The following is a 16,354-nucleotide window of genomic DNA, read 5'->3' as shown; positions in this document are numbered from 1 at the left end:
TCTGAAATATAAAAACAGCAAGGTAGCAAGCGATAAAAGTGAGCGTAAATGGTATTGCAATGCTAGGAAACAAGGCCTAGGGTTCATACTTTCACTAGTGCGAGTTCTCTCAACAATAATAACATAATTGGATCATATAACTATCCCTCAACATGCAACAAAGAGTCACTCCAAAGTCACTAATAGCGGAGAACAAACGAAGAGATTATGGTAGGGTACGAAACCACCTCAAAGTTATCCTTTCTGATCGATCTATTCAAGAGTCCGTAGTAAAATAACACGAAGCTATTCTTTTCGTTCGATCTATCATAGAGTTCGTACTAGAATAACACCTTAAGACACAAATCAACCAAAACCCTAATGTCACCACAAGTATCCGTGGGTATGATTATACGATATGCATCACACAATCTCAGATTCATCTATTCAAACCAACACAAAGTACTTCAAAGAGTGCCCCAAAGTTTCTACCGGATAGTCAAGACGAAAACGTGTGCCAACCCCTATGCATAAGTTCACAAGGTCACTGAACCCGCAAGTTGATCACCAAAACATACATCAAGTAGATCACGTGATATCCCATTGTCACCATAGATAAGCACATGCAAGACATACATCAAGTGTTCTCAAATCCTTAAAGACTCAATCCGATAAGATAACTTCAAAGGGAAACTCAATCCATTACAAGAGAGTAGAGGGGGAGAAACATTATAAGATCCAACTATAATAGCAAAGCCCACGATACATCAAGATCGTATCACCTCAAGAACACGAGAGAGAGAGAGAGAGAGAGAGATCAAACACATAGCTACTGGTACATACCCTCAGCCCCGAGGGTGAACTACTCCCTCCCCATCATGGAGAGCGCCGGGATGATGAAGATGGCCACCGGTGAGGGATCCCCCCTCCGGCAGGGTGCCGGAACAGGGTCCCGATTGGTTTTTGGTGGCTACAGAGGCTTGCGGCGGCGGAACTCCCGATCTATTCTGTTCCCCGATGTTTTTAGGGTATATGGATATATATAGGCGAAAGAAGTCGGTAAGGGGAGCCACGAGGGGCCCATGAGGGTGGGGGGCGCGCCCAGGCGGCAGGCGCGCCTCCCTGCCTCGTGGCCACCTTGAAGCTTCCCTGACTTCAACTCCAAGTCTCCTGGAGCACGTTCGTTCCAAAAATCACGCTCCCGAAGGTTTCATTCCGTTTGGAATCCGTTTGATATTCCTTTTCTGTGAAACACTGAAACAAGGGAAAAACAGAAACTGGCACTGGGCTCTGGGTTAATAGGTTAGTCCCAAAAATAATATAAAAGTGCATAGTAAAGCCCATTAAACATCCAAGATGGATAATATAATAGCATGAATACTTCATAAATTATAGATACGTTGGAGACGTATCAGCTGCAGAGTTCTTACTTACCATCCTGCAGTTCGCTGTTGTCTTGGATAAAGTGTAAACAAATAGTTTAATTGCCATCTTTGGACCCATTTTACTAACAATCTTTATCAGCTTCCTCACTTGATGCTGGTTCATCGATATCTCATTGCCCCATACGCAGAAAGGGTTGAAATGCGGATCTTTACCAATGACATATGTACCTAAAAGCACCAAGTTAATATTTGTAGCTAAACAGCAATTGCACAATGATGTAGTACAACACTCTTTTATAATATGTCTATATACATCTGTATGTGGTAGTCCATTTGAAATCTCTAAAAAGAAAAATATTTAGGAACGAAGGGAGTATCTTATAACATCCAATATACTCACATATTAGATGAATTAACATCTTATATTGTGGGCCGGAAGGAGTTCAGTTCATTCTTACAAATTATCGGCTGATTAACTGCTGTTGTATCCATGGGTTACAGTTAGTTTGAGCTAGTTCAGGCTCAAATAGCCCTAAAGTATATCTAAACATGAGGGCTAGTTTGAGCTAGTTGCATCTATAACCCGCCCCAAAAAACTGTCCAACCCAAGAGGTGCTAATTGGAGCTAGTTCTCCTAGTGCATTTATGGTCAATCTAACCCTGCCATCCAAACAACTCTTTGGATGGAGTTAGTTCAGGGTTAGTAATGAGCTAGAAACTAACTTTAACCTCTAGCTAAGTTGAGTATCCAAACAGGGTTGTGATGCTGCTGTTGCTGCTGCTGCTCTTCTACGTATATCTAGACATCATTAGAACATTAATGTAACACTCTTCCTTGTTGCTATGAAGCCTAGGATTGCATATTTAGACATTAAGTACAGTGCATGTTGCTATGTAGCCTCAGATATATTACATATGGCCCTAGTTAACCTAACAAAAAATGGGTTGCAGATATATTCAGTTAAAAGTCCGATTCACCGATTAGTCCCTTATCAGCCGCCGGCCTATATGGTACCAGCTACCGATATCCTGAACAGTGAGCAGATATAAGCCATGGGATGAAACTAACCTCGATCGAAAACAGCAGTCGTTCCCAAAATTGTCCTGTGTAGGTACATCGAGAAGCATGTTAAGCACAACAGGCTAAACATCAACCAAAATTATACATGGAAGACAAAATAATCTCCAAAAGATAGCTTCAGTGTGCAGGTTTAAGCACGCTAGTAAAGCAAAACAAGTGGAAAGGTGTGCTAACTGCAACAGGCCTAACATTTAACAACAAGCAAACATAGTCATTCAAACTGGCATTGTGCCGGTCTAAGTACACTGGTTATGGTTAAATAAAAATGGAAAGGCGTGTTAACTACAAGATGCAGCAACCAAATGTAGTCATTCATAGTGGTATTGTTGAAACTGGTACTGATGAAATTGAACTGCACAGTTCATACTTGCACATATAGAACATCACATTGTGAATAACTGGAATAAATAAGGCATACTACGAACAACCAAAGATAGCATTTGAAACTGAACATATGCTAACTACAAACAACCGAACAATCAAAAAACTTTAAAAGAGGCATATGCTAGCTATAACAGCCTTTTCCAAAAAAAAGGCTTAACAGCAAGCAAATATATGCATTCCTATCGGTATGTTTAAAACTGGATTGATGAAATGTACTGCATAGTAAATAATTGCACATATAAAGCATCACATTGTGAACAACTGAAATAAACAAGGCATACTACAAACAACCAAATATAGCAATTAAAACTGGACATATTCTCACTACACTACAAAAGGGACTCGACAAAACAAATCATGGGTTTCCTCACTTGTCACAGATGGGCTCGTTCCCGTGGGAAGAGCACGGACCCTGGATGCGCTCCATTTTGTCGCAGATGGGCTCCTTCCCCTTGGAAGAGCACGGCTGTAGGGTGCCCTCCCTGATGTCGCAGACGGGCGCTTTCCCCTTGGAAGAGCAGATGGGCTCTTTCCCCTTGGAAGAGTCGGAGAGGGTGCCCTCCTCGTGGTCGCCGTCGATGAGGTCTGACTTGGAAGCTGTGGATCCCAAGCCTGCATCGCAGAACGTGTCCTTCAGAAATGACAAAAGGGGATCGACGATGATGTAGAATGGCAAATTGTTGATAGCGAGCTAGAGGAGATCAGCGGCGGGGCCATGGATGAGATCAACGGCGGTTGAACCCGAGGGGTTGGGGGTGGGCCACTTAACCTGTGACACAGCCCACCTCAGGTCATCGCTGTCGATGACCTCGATGTCGTAGCCGGCGGACGAGACATGCCCGCATACTCTAGCCCGCTGCTTGAGTGCCTGCCGCCAGTAATGGTCGTCAGCTTCCTCGGCGACATCGGGCGAAGAGACCGCTATACGCCTCTTTTGGGCCAGTCGCTCCTCGAGCTCGACGGGAAGCATAGCCGGGGTTAGACCGCGACGCTCTAGAGTGGGGGATGGGGGTGGGGATCTGTGGGAAAGGGGGCGTTTGGCAGGTGCCATCTAAGAAACTCAGGGCGGCCTGGGTATGGAGATCGGTGGGTAAGCTGCACGGGCAAACCGGTAGATGTGAACAATGGAGGCCTAGCGGCGGCGGCGGGGACCTTTCTAGGGTTTCGAGCGAGGGTGTGTGTGTGTGTGCACGCGCACGCGCACGCCCGAGGAGGTTTTGGTATGTGTATGTGTGTGTGGAGGGGGCGCGGGGTGTTTGAGGAAATGATGCGGGTACTGAAAATTTTACTACGTGGGAGTCAAACGCGGGAGTGAAATGCCGGGCTATTGAAAATTTTGATGATAGTGCATCGCACATGGTCTGGAGATAACAACCGTGTGTTATGAAACAGAAAAACCCTCGAGGCGGGCAGATATTTTCTAGGGATGCAGGCGGGATTGGGAACAAGAAACATCGCATACGGTCCGGAGATAACAACCGTGTGTTATGAAACAAAAAAAACCTTGAGGCGGGCAGATATTTTTGAGAGGGGGAGCCTCGTGGAGCCCAATGTACTGTGCGGATGTGTGCGTGACAGGTGCACCGGCGTGGCACACGGTTAGTTTGAGTGAACCGTGGCTGTTGCGTCATCCGACTTGTCTAATGTTCATAAATTTGGCGAAAAATGACGCGGGAGAGGGTCAGAACACGAACACACTTGGATGTGGACCAAATTTATGTACCAAAAGGGTGGTTTGATTTTCAAATACCAAATGCAACTTCGATGTGGCAGCTCTCTCACAAAGCGCACGGTATTTCTTTCCCCCACCCCCCCCCTCGTGTCGGCACGAACGAAATCCTAAGCTATGAATGCATGCCCCCTCCCCCCCCCCCCAACCGAGGTTCACCTAGCAAAGTGCGAAGTAGCTAGCAGGCCCCCTCCTCCCTCGTGTCGGCATGAAGGGAATCCTAAGCTATGAATGCATGTCCCCCCAACCGAGGTTCATTCACCTAGCAAAGTGCAAAGTAGCTAGCAGCCCCCCTCCCTCGTGTCGGCACGAAGGGAATCCTAAGCTATGAATGCATGCCCCCCCAACCGAGGTTCACCCTAGCAAAGTGCGAAGTAGCTAGCAGCCCCCTCCCTCGTGTCGGCACGAAGGGAATCCTAAGCTATGAATGCATGCCCCCCCCAACCGAGGTTCACCCTAGCAAAGTGCGAAGTAGCTAGCAGCCCCCCTCCCTCGTGTCGGCATGAAGGGAATCCTAAGCTATGAATGCATGCCCCCCAACCGAGGTTCACCCTAGCAAAGTGCGAAGTAGCTAGCAACCCCCACCCCTCCCTCGTGTCGGCACGAAGGGAATCCTAAGCTATGAATGAATGCCCCCCCCCAACCGAGGTTCACCTAGCAAAGTGTGAAGTAGCTAGCAGCCCCCTCCCTCATGTCGGCATGAAGGGATTCTGAAGCTATGAATGCATGCCCCCCCAAACCGAGTTCACCTAGCAAAGTGCGAAGTAGCTAGCAGCCCCCCTCCCTCGTGTCGGCACGAAGGGAATCCTAAGCTATGAATGCATGCACCCCCCCCCAACCGAGGTTCATCCTAGCAAAGTGCAAAGTAGCTAGCAGCCACCCCTCCCTCGTATCGGCACGAAGGGAATCATAAGCTATGAATGCATGCCCCCCCCCAACCGAGGTTCACCTAGCAAAGTGTGAAATAGCTAGCAGCCCCCCTCGTGTCGGCACGAAGGGAATCCTAAGCTATGAATGCATGCCCCCCTTCCCCCCAACCGAGGTTCACCTAGCAAAGTGCGAATTAGCTAGCAGGCCCCCACCCCCCCACCCCCCACCCCCCCCCCCCCCGCTCGTGTTGCCACGAAGGGAATCCTAAGCTATGAATGTGCCCCCCCAACCGAGGTTCACCTAGCAAAGTGCAAAGTAGCAACCCCCCCCCCCCCACACACACACACAAAATTTTAGTCGACGGGCCAGAGAGGCATATATCTCACCAAGATGGATCATAAAACGGACCAAGAATAATCCACCTTGGTCGTACAACCCCCCTCTTGTTGTTGGTCAAAGTGATGGCCATCCATGCGACCCTAGAGATGGGCTAGCTCACCAATAATCACGCAAGTAGCTAGTCCCCGAAGACAACCAGTGCATGCGTGTGGCCCAAACGTATGTATGGAGAGGGGTGTTTTTTAGTAACAATGGAACAACTTTGATGTGGCACCGTGATTTCGAACTAGAAATCCCCACACTGAGTGAGGGTTAGGTTGACGATGCATGTGTATGTTACACCACACTTCAAGCAAACGATGGGGATTCATGCATGCATGCGTGCATAATATATGCGCTCAAACTTAATTAGGTCTGAATCTCACCATGACCTATACTATGATAACACGAACCAAATGAAGAATCCGCCATGGTAACCTATCTTGTTGTTGGTCAAGGTGATCATGGATGTCCACGCGGGCCCACGAATATATAGGCTTGTCGCCGATAACCCCGCGAGGGAGTGTATCGTTCGAAGGCAACCACTACATGCATATGTATGGAGGTGATGTGTGCATGCATGTTTGAATACACAACGTTGATGTGGCGCGTGTGTCAAAAATCATACACTAGCTCCCCACACAGAGCGAGATCAGTTCATGATGTGTTGTTGTACTAGCCACTTCGACTCAATGGGAGGGATACATGCGTACACATGCATGTGTGCGTGCTCAAACTGTACCATGCATGTCATCCCAGAGCAAAAATAATAATCCCCTCCTAAGTCAAATTAACCTATCTTGTTGTCAGGCAAAAAGTAGTGATGGACCAAGCGGGCCCACGGATGGAAAGCATCGATATCGCTGATAACCGCTTAAGTGGGTGAGAGAGGACAACCACCACCGCTTTGCATGTGGGCCAAACATATATATGTTGAATACCCAAAATGCACAACTTTGATGTGCCACATGCCTCAAAAACCATAAACCATGCACCCACACAGAGTGAGGTTCATATCAAGCGTACTACATATGATGGTCCCCTTCCCCCCTCTTCACTGCATACTATATGCTCTTGCCATAATATATGTACAACCCAAAAGAATCCTCATCGATGGTGAAATTAATTAACCTCTCCCGATGTAGGTCAAAGTGATGCATGCATGCATCGACGATGGCCTCGTGGGCCCATAGATGGAAGCGTCACACGTGAGTGTCCTAGCTAGGATATGCATGTGGCCCAAAAAGGTGTTGTGTGATGTTTGAATAACCAATTTCACAATTTTGATGTGGCACGTGCCTCGGTAACCAAAAAGTCCGACACTGAGTGAGGTGTACTTGTTCACGGACGCGTACGTATAGTATATATGCTAGTCCTCTCCCAGCTCTTCGACGCGTACTATATACCACCATAACACAAACAAAAAAGATTCTACCTTGCTGGTCAAATTAACCTCACTGCCGGCTGTTCGTCCATGTGATGGGCGACGACCTCGCGGGCCCACAGAAAGTGTCACACGCGAGTATCAAGTGTCGTGTAGGACAACCATCAACTGCATGTGGCCAAATCATTTATGTATGAAAGGTTTGTGTAATGTTTTGAATAACGATTCATGACTCTGATGTGGCACCGGCCTGCCTAACAAAACGGCTAACCCACAAGGTGGCTCACAACTCGTAGTGTACTGCGAGCCAGCCGCCACCCCCAGACACCCACACCCACACACACACCGCGAATCCACCGCAACTAAGATGTATGTTAAATTAATTATCCCGCGGTGAACATACATGTTACCAAAGGAGGGACTTTTTAATTTCAAAAAAATCACAGAGATCATTAAGACGTTTTAGTACATTGATTGATTGATTTCTACGGGTATAATGTGTGCAAAAATCAAATTTGAGCTACATGCACACGTGACAGTGCACCTAAATGGATTGCAAAAACACATGTGTCTCACTTGGTGCATGTTTACTCCCCGTGCAACAAATTCAAACATTGAGAATCTTGATTTTTAAATTCTAGTACATCCAAAACTTATTTGAAGTTCATGAAACTTATCATGTTGTCATATGGACACCAATACAAAGTGGCATTGTACTTTTTGTCAAATTTGAGACCAGTTTTGATGTAATCTTTATCTAATTACAGACGGGAGATTATTAATAAGTGGGAACCAATATCCCAAACGGATTATTTATTCCAACCGTGAGCATTAGACCAACAATGGATATGTGCCATGCTTCGGTTAAGCAATAAAGCGGCAGCATTAATCATCCAAATACAAAAACAATATATGTGCTGTCGCGCGACCCGTGTGGCGTGCGAGCAGGCGTGAGTTGACGGGACGCATGCGAGCAGTCCGCCGCGCAGGCAGATGGGGAGGCGTGTGTGCAGGTGTGTGAATTGACGGAGGCGTGCTCGCTGCGCAGTGTCATCGGGAGGCGTGCGAGTAGCTGTGTGAAACTTTTGTAGGCATGCCAGCAGTCCGGTGCGCAGGCTCACCGGGAGGCGAGCCATCGGTTTGACCGCCGCCCGCCTCTCTCCCACAACTCCACTACCTCATATTAATGGTGCGCCCGAGCGGCCGCACCCCCATCCTCGGTACGCACACACAATCCTCTCTCTCCGCTTGCATCCTCGACGCCGCTCTCAGTCCTCAAAGCCGTCAGTGTATGAGGATGCCGCCGAAGCGCCCCATCGGAGGGAGTGGCGACGCCGGGGCTACTAAAGCACCGGAGCACGGCGTGGAGATGGAGACGGAGGTTGTCGTCACCGCCGGCGATTTATCGCTGCACCCTAACGTCGTCGACGGCGTCGAGCTTCCATAGCCGGAGGCGGAGTTCCACACCGACTACGACGACCACTCCGGCGACGACTCCGGCGACCACTCTGGCGACGACTCCGACGACCACTCCGGTGACGCCTCCGACGACGACGGACAGCTGGTTAGTCATCTATACCCATTTATGTGTCAAATAGATCATAGTGTTTCTCTGGTTACTCCTGACTCCCCCTTTTTGGAATAGAAATCCTATGGTTATGTTCTCCCAATCCATGAAATCTGAGTAAGTTTAGTTAGATCCATGTAGTGTATTGATTGTTTGAATGGTACAGGTGATAAGTGATTAGTTGTTTCATCTATGCAAATGATTTCTGCGAGTAATCCGACTAGGATTAGTGTTCGTGCTAATAATTCCTAGCCAGGACTTGACAATTGATTTTGAATGACCTACATATGTTTGTGCCATTATTTTCTTAAAGATTGGTCTGTACATAGACGATTGTGCTTAAAAATTGAACCATAATCTCTGGATATGTATAAATAAATAGCCATAAATTCCTAATCCTACTTCACAGCATGTAATCAGTGATTTGATGCCAAATTTGTTTTACTATTTGTATAGGTGCTGTCTGACGATGTGGACAGCGAGGATGATGATGCCCAGAGGAGGTACAAGAGGTGAATCATGAGGGAGCTTTATGCGGGAATGCATAACAAGCGTATTAGGACCTGGAACGACGGCTATGGATGCCCATTTTGCAACCACAAGATTCATGGCGCGTATCTAAGTGTTCCGCATGCAATAGGACGGCCGTTGGCTCCATCAAGCAGAAGTATTCTCGTAGGGTGGTGCACGGCGCGTACACTGAGTACCTGGAGAAGCTTTAGGATCATGCCGGCCGCATGTGAGATGAGATATGGGATGGATCGAACTATGTACGCTTGAGTATGCTTAATGATGGTTGAACTATGTACTTATGGTTGAACTATGCTTATGTGCGTGTACGCTTATTATCTATGTCTGAGTATGTTAAATATTTTGCCAAATTTTGGTAGAAATTACAACGGGACCAATAAACCAGGACGGAGGTAGTACGTCAATCACACACGGTTCCCAAAATTGGAACTGTGTGCAATGACTTTCATTTTGCCTGGTGCGTCAATCACACACGGTTCGCTCTAGCAAACCGTCGCCCCCAAAATTCTTTGTGGGACAGAAAACCCTCACCACCCAATTCAAAAAAGAAAAAAGAAAACCCTCACCATCCCCACGTCACAAAAACCCTCACCCCGCCCGCCACCCCCTCGGCCTCTCTGGTACGTTCCCCATTCACACCTGCACAAGCTCCTCCGCGTCTATGCCATGGCACCGCCTATCGCGGCAGACCGGCGGTAAACACTTAGCTCGACACCTGCCGCCGCCGCCAGGCTGCCGGCAAAGCCCACCGCATTTCGCCACTTCCGCTTGCCGCCGCCTATCGCCATCGACTTTCTCGACGCTGCTCGCGGTCGACCCAGCTCCGCTCTGTTGGAGAATCTGCCGTACTGAAGGTTCTTTCTCATGAACGACAAGGTAACTAATTTAGCGAGATATTATCTCATCTCTTATCCCAGTTCATCTGCCTCCTTTAATCACCCGGCGAAAATCGCCCTGAATTCATTTTTATTCGAGCTGATTTGAGGGTTTTCTTTCATCCATAGAATGTACAGTGCGCCAACCCTTTAGGACTTTGCAACCCCCGCCAGAGATTCCATCTCTCCGAACCAGATAACTTGAGCACGCACGCGGTATGTTCAATCTCACCCTAAATCGGTTGGCATGGCCTACTTTCCTGAACATATTCTAAATATTGCTACATTTGGATAAAAGGTGCCACATGCACCATAAACGTCAAAGGGGATTTTCCCCCTCTTGTTTCTATATTAGGAAAATTAATGATGTATTATTCTTTTGATTACTCTCGTTTTTCCATGGCATCATGTTTACCCTACCTTTTTAATTATAGATCTTTGTCCTTCGATTTCAACTGGTGTACAGTTCTTTCAATTTGGGCCCATATTTGCATGCTACCATATTTTATTTAACAATCCTACCATTTTCTACAGAACATCCCTCGCTATGCAATAGATTATGTAGTGCACAATTTTTCCCTTTACATAGAACAAGGCTCCACAGATGTCATACTTCGCACAAACCATGGATTTACAATCGTTGCTACTGTAAGACTTGATGAACGTGGTGACTCCTATTTTGGCATTGGCTTTTGGAATGAAATTGCAAAGTTTTACGTACTGAAAGCTCACTAAAATTGCACTGCACATAAAAGGGCCTGGTCATGAGATATATGTTAACTTCCCCGACAAAATCATCCGTCCAGACTTTGTTCGAAGTAAGTTTTCTTTTCAACCCAGCAATGTCAAATGAATTGTGTAGTATTTAAGGACCAATTGTTATTTCCTTTTCTTACTATATTCCTACCTATTGGGGAACGTAGTAATTTCAAAAAAAATCCTACGCACACACAGGATCATGGTGATGCATAGCAACGAGAGGGGAGAGTGTGTCCACGTACCCTCGTAGACCGAAAGCGGAAGCGTTAGCACAACGCGGTTGATGTAGTCGTACGTCTTCACGATCCGACCGATCCGAGTACCGAACGTACGGCACCTCCGAGTTCAGCACACGTTCAGCTCGATGACATCCCTCGAACTCTGATCCAGCCGAGCTTTGAGGGAGAGTTCCGTCAGCACGACGGCGTGGTGATGGTAATGATGATGCTACCGATGCAGGGCTTCGCCTAAGCACCGCTACGATATGATCGAGGTGGAATATGGTGGAGGGGGCACCGCACACGGCTAAGAGATCAAGAGATCAATTGTTGTGTCTAGAGGTGCCCCCCTGCCCCCGTATATAAAGGACCAGTGGGAGGGGGCGGCCGGCCAAGAGGAGGGCGTGCCGGGGAGGAGTCCTACTCCCACCGGGAGTAGGACTCCCTCTTTTCCTAGTTGGAGTAGGAGGGGGAAAGGAAGGGAAGGAGAGAGGGGGAAGGAAAGGGGGCGCTGCCCCCCCTCCTTGTCCAATTCGGACTAGAGAGGGAGGGGCGTGCGGCCAGCCCTAGCCGCCCCTCATCTTCTCCACTAAGGCCCATCTTGGCCCATTAAACTCCCCGGGGGGTTCCGGTAACCCCCCGGTACTCCGGTATGTGTCCAAAACTCCCCGAAACCATTCCGGTGTTCGAACATAGTCGTCCAATATATCGATCTTTATGTCTCGACCATTTTGAGACTCCTCGTCATGTCCGTGATCATATCCGGGACTCCGAACTACCTTCGGTACATCAAAACACAAAACTCATAATACCGATCGTCATCTAACTTTAAGCGTGCGGACCCTATGGGTTCGAGAACTATGTAGACATGACCGAGACACGTCTCCGGTCAATAACCAATAGCGGAACCTGGATGCTCATATTGGCTCCTACATATTCTACGAAGATCTTTATCGGTCAAACTGCATAACAACATACGTTGTTCCCTTTGTCATCGGTATGTTACTTGCCCGAGATTCGATCGTCGGTATCTCAATACCTAGTTCAATCTCGTTACTGGAAAATCTCTTTACTCGTTCCGTAATACATCATCTTGCAAATAACTCATTAGTCACAATGCTTGCAAGGCTTATAGTGATGTGCATTACCAAGAAGGCCCTGAGATACCTCTCCGACAATCAGAGTGACAAATCCTAATCTCGAAATACGCCAACTCAACAAGTACCTTCGGAGACACCTGTAGGGCACCTTTATAATCACCCAGTTACGTTGTGACGTTTGGTAGCACACAAAGTGTTCCTCCGGTAAACGGGAGTTGCATAATCTCATAGTCATTGGAACATGTATAAGTCATGAAGAAAGCAATAGCAACATACTAAACGATCAAGTGCTAAGCTAACGGAATGGGTCAAGTCAATCGCATCATTCTCCTAATAATGTGATCCCGTTAATCAAATGACAACTAATGTCCATGGCTAGGAAACTTAACCATCTTCGATTAACGAGCTAGTCAAGTAGAGGCATACTAGTGACACTATGTTTGTCTATGTATTCACACATGAATTATGTTTCCGGTTAATACAATTCTAGCATGAATAATAAACATTTATCATGATATGAGGAAATAAATAATAACTTCATTATTGCCTCTAGGGCATATTTCCTTCAGTCTCCCACTTGCACTAGAGTCAATAATCTAGATTACACAGTAATGATTCTAACACCCATGGAGTTTTGGTGCTGATCATGTTTTGCTCGTGGAAGAGGCTTAGTCAACGGGTCTGCAACATTCAGATCCGTATGTATCTTGCAAATTTCTATGTCTCCCACCTGGACTTGGTCCCGGATGGAATTGAAGCGTCTCTTGATGTGCTTGGTCCTCTTGTGAAATCTGGATTCCTTTGCCAAGGCAATTGCACCAGTATTGTCACAAAAGATTTTCATTGGACCCGATGCACTAGGTATGACACCTAGATCGGATATGAACTCCTTCATCCAGACTCCTTCATTTGCTGCTTCTGAAGCAGCTATGTAGCTTCACACGTAGATCCCGCCACGATGCTTTGTTTAGAACTGCACCAACTGACAGGTCCACCGTTCAATGTAAACACGTATCCGGTTTGCGATTTAGAATCGTTCGGATCAGTGTCAAAGCTTGCATCGACGTAACCATTTACGACTAGCTCTTTGTCACCTCCATAAACGAGAAACATATCCTTAGTCCTTTTCAGGTATTTCAGGATGTTCTTGACCGCTGTCCAGTGATCCACTCCTGGATTACTTTGGTACCTCCCTGCTAGGCTAATAGCAAGACACACATCAGGTCTGGTACACAGCATTGCATACATGATAGAGCCTATGGCTGAAGCATAGGGAACATCTTTCATTTTCTCTCTATCTTCTGTAGTGGTCGGGCATTGAGTCTGACTCAACTTCACACCTTGTAACACAGGCAAGAACCCTTTCTTTGCTTGATCCATTTTGAACTTCTTCAAAACTTTGTCAAGGTATGTGCTTTGTGAAAGTCCTATCAAGCGTCTTGATCTATCTCTATAGATCTTGATGCCTAATATGTAAGCAGCTTCACCGAGGTCTTTCATTGAAAAACTTTTATTCAAGTATCCTTTTATGCTATCCAGAAATTCTATATCATTTCCAATCAGTAATATGTCATCCACAAATAATATCAGAAATGCTATAGAGCTCCCACTCACTTTCTTGTAAATACAGGCTTCTCCAAAAGTCTGTATAAAACCATATGCTTTGATCACACTATCAAAACGTTTATTCCAACTCCGAGAGGCTTGCACTAGTCCATAAATGGATCGCTGGAGCTTGCACACTTTGTTAGCTCCCTTTGGATCGACAAAACCTTCTGGTTGCATCATATACAACTCTTCTTCCATAAATCCATTCAGGAATGCAGTTTTGACATCCATTTGCCAAATTTCATAATCATAAAATGCAGCAATTGCTAACATAATTCGGACAGACTTAAGCATCGCTACGGGTGAGAAAGTCCCATCGTAGTCAATCCCTTGAACTTGTTGAAAACCTTTTGCAACAAGTCAAGCTTTATAGACAGTAACATTACCGTCAGCGTCAGTCTTCTTCTTGAAGATCCATTTATTCTCAATGGCTTGCTGGTCATCAGGCAAGTCAACCAAAGTCCACACTTCGTTCTCATACATGGATCCCATCTCAGATTTCAAGGCCTCAAGCCATTTTGCAGAATCTGGGCTCACCATCGCTTCTTCATAGTTCGTAGGTTCACCTTGGTCAAGTAACATGACCTCCAGAATAGGATTACCGTACCACTCTGGTGCGGATCTTACTCTGGTTGACCTACGAGGTTCAGTAGTAACTTGATCTGAAGTTTCATGATCGCTATCATTAGCTTAATCACTAATTGGTGTAGATGTCACAGGAACCGGCTTCTGTGATGAACTACTTTCCAATAAGGGAGCAGGTACAGTTACCTCATCAAGTTCTACTTTCCTTCCACTCACTTCTTTCGAGAGAAACTCCTTCTCTAGAAAGGATCCATTCTTGGCAACGAATGTCTTGCCTTCGGATCTGTGATAGAAGGTGTACCCAACAGTTTCCTTTGGGTATCCTATGAAGACACATTTCTCCGATTTGGGTTTGAGCTTATCAGGTTGAAGCTTTTTCACATAAGCATCGCAGCCCCAAACTTTAAGAAACGACAACTTTGGTTTCTTGCCAAACCATAGTTCATAAGGCGTCGTCTCAACGGATTTCGATGGTGCCCTATTTAACGTGAATGCAGCCGTCTCTAAAGCATAACCCCAAAATGATAGCGGTAAATCAGTAAGAGACATCATAGATCGCACCATATCTAGTAAAGTACGATTACAACGTTCGGACACACCATTACGCTGTGGTGTTCCGGGTGGCGTTAGTTGCGAAACTATTCCACATTGTTTCAAATGTAGACCAAACTCATAACTCAAATATTCTCCTCCACGATCAGATCGTAGAAACTTTATTTTCTTGTTACGATGATTTTCCACTTCACTCTGAAATTCTTTGAACTTTTCAAATGTTTCAGACTTATGTTTCATTAAGTAGATATACCCATATCTGCTCAAATCATCTGTGAAGGTGAGAAAATAACGATACCCGCCGCGAGCCTCAACATTCATTGGACCACATACATCAGTATGTATGATCTCCAACAAATCAGTTGCTCACTCCATAGTTCCGGAGAACGGCGTTTTAGTCATCTTGCCCATGAGGCATGGTTCGCAAGTACCAAGTGATTCATAATCAAGTGATTCCAAAAGTCCATCAGTATGGAATTTCTTCATGCGCTTTATACCAATATGACCCAAACGGCGGTGCCACAAATAAGTTGCACTATCATTATCAACTCTGCATCTTTTGGCTTCAACATTATGAATATGTGTATCACTACTATCGAGATTCAAAAAAAATAGACCACTCTTCAAGGGTGCATGACCATAAAAGATATTACTCATATAAATAGAACAACCATTATTCTCAGATTTAAATGAATAACCGTCTCGCATCAAACAAGATCCAGATATAATGTTCATGCTCAACGCTGGCACCAAATAACAATTATTCAGGTCTAAAACTAATCCCGAAGATAGATGTAGAGGTAGCGTGCCGACAGCGATCACATCGACTTTGGAACCATTTCCCACGCGCATCGTCACCTCATCCTTAGCCAGTCTTTGCTTAATCCGTAGTCCCTGTTTCGAGTTGCAAATATTAGCAACAGACCCAGTATCAAATACCCAGGTGCTACTGCGAGCTATAGTAAGGTACACATCAATAACATGTATATCACATATACCTTTGTTCACCTTGCCATCCTTCTTATCCGCCAAATACTTGGGGCAGTTCCGCTTCCAGTGTTCAGTCAGCTTGCAGTAGAAGCACTCAGTCTCAGGCTTAGGTCCGGACTTGGGTTTCTTCTCTTGAGCAGCAAATTGTTTGCTGTTCTTCTTGAGTTCCCCTTCTTCTTCCCTTTGCCCTTTTTCTTGAAACTGGTGGTCTTGTTGACCATCAACACTTGATGCTCCTTTTTGATTTCTACCTCCGCAGCCTTTAGCATTGCGAAGAGCTCGGGAATTGTCTTATCCATCCCTTGCATATTATAGTTCATCACGAAGCTCTTGTAGCTTGGTGGTAGTGATTGAAGAATTCTGTCAATGACACTATCAT

This window comes from Aegilops tauschii, chromosome 3 (genome assembly GCF_002575655.3).
Source record: "Aegilops tauschii subsp. strangulata cultivar AL8/78 chromosome 3, Aet v6.0, whole genome shotgun sequence".
Classification (NCBI taxonomy): Eukaryota; Viridiplantae; Streptophyta; class Magnoliopsida; order Poales; family Poaceae; genus Aegilops; species Aegilops tauschii.
Note: the sequence above shows the minus strand (reverse complement) of the source record.